Source organism: Empidonax traillii, unplaced genomic scaffold (assembly GCF_003031625.1).
Source record: "Empidonax traillii isolate 1590-97213 ecotype Southwest subspecies unplaced genomic scaffold, ASM303162v1 scaffold3607:size12074, whole genome shotgun sequence".
In the NCBI taxonomy this organism is placed as follows: domain Eukaryota; kingdom Metazoa; phylum Chordata; class Aves; order Passeriformes; family Tyrannidae; genus Empidonax; species Empidonax traillii.
In genome coordinates, this window is record NW_020958800.1 from 7,585 (window position 1) to 8,901 (window position 1,317).

The following is a 1,317-nucleotide window of genomic DNA, read 5'->3' on the forward strand; positions in this document are numbered from 1 at the left end:
ATCTACAAAAGTTTAAAAACCCAAAAAGATCTGAGATATCAGTGTGAATTGACTGTGGTGTGAGTGTTGTTATTGTGAATCTATAATTCAGTCTCTGTTCAGTTCTAGTAAATGCTATTCAATCCCTTGATAACTGTTAAGTTGGTCAATGATTAAATGTTACTAATGTCTTTTGCCCCCTTATCTTTGGGTCCAAACCCTTTGCACCCTGACCCTCTTGCATCCCAAGGCTTTGTGGAAATCATTCCCTTTCATTAAAAAAAAAAACAAAAAAAAACAAAAGTTATTATTTGAGAACTGCTTTTAAAATTTTCCTCCTGAGCAAAACTGCAAAAGAACTCCAACTAGTCGTTGAAGACATTAAGACAGGAAGACAATAAAGAAAAAAAAAAGAAAAACAACTTGTTTTTTTCTGTATTTTGATAAGCCCCACAGTGTGTTTAGAGACAAGTCCATCATCCTGAGGTACTGAGAGAAGATTGAAGAAGTTGCTCAAGAAGTCAGAAGCCAAACCCCAGATGTGATGTGTCCACACATCTCTGCCTGGGTGTGGGTGTGAACTGACTGTGATGTGAGTGTTGTTCTTGGGAATCTATAATTCAGTCCCCGTTCAATTGTAGTAAATGCTACTGAATCCCTGTGAAAAGGGAATGTTGAAAATGTTGAAAGTTGGTCAGTGATTAGGTGCTACTAATCTCTTTTGCCCCCTTTACTTTGTGTCCAAACCCTTTGCACCCTGACCCTTTGGCATCCCAAGGCTCTGTAGAAATCATTCCCTGTCATAGAAAAATTATATTTTTGTGACTTCCACTTTAAAATCTTGCTCCTCAGCTAAACTACAAAACAACTCCAATTAGCTGTAGAAATCTTGAAGACGTAAAGACAATTAAAAGAAGGGAAATAATTTGTTTTTCTGTTAATGAGCCCCACAGTGTTTTTAGAGACAAATCCATTGTCCTCAACTACTGAGAGAAGATTGAAGAAGCTGCTCAAGAAGTCAGAAGCCAAACTGCCAGTCCCTTGAAGCATTGCTGGGCCCCATTGAGGGCAGGCACTGACAAAGCCTCCCCAGGGACTCCTGAGAGTAGATCCTTGCAGGCCAGGAGTGCAGGCAGACAAAGGAAAGTATCTTGTGGTGGCCTGAGGGGCAGAGGCAGCTGCCAGAGCCAAGGGCACAAAGGCCTGGGTGCCTTTGGGCCTTGCAGCCCTGCCAGAGCCCTTGGCCATCTGTGCTGCAGGCTGTGCTCCCCTGGCCCTGCTGCTCCTCTGGCCTTGCAGGCTGCACACCCCCCTCCTGCTTTGCCACCCCCCTGCCAG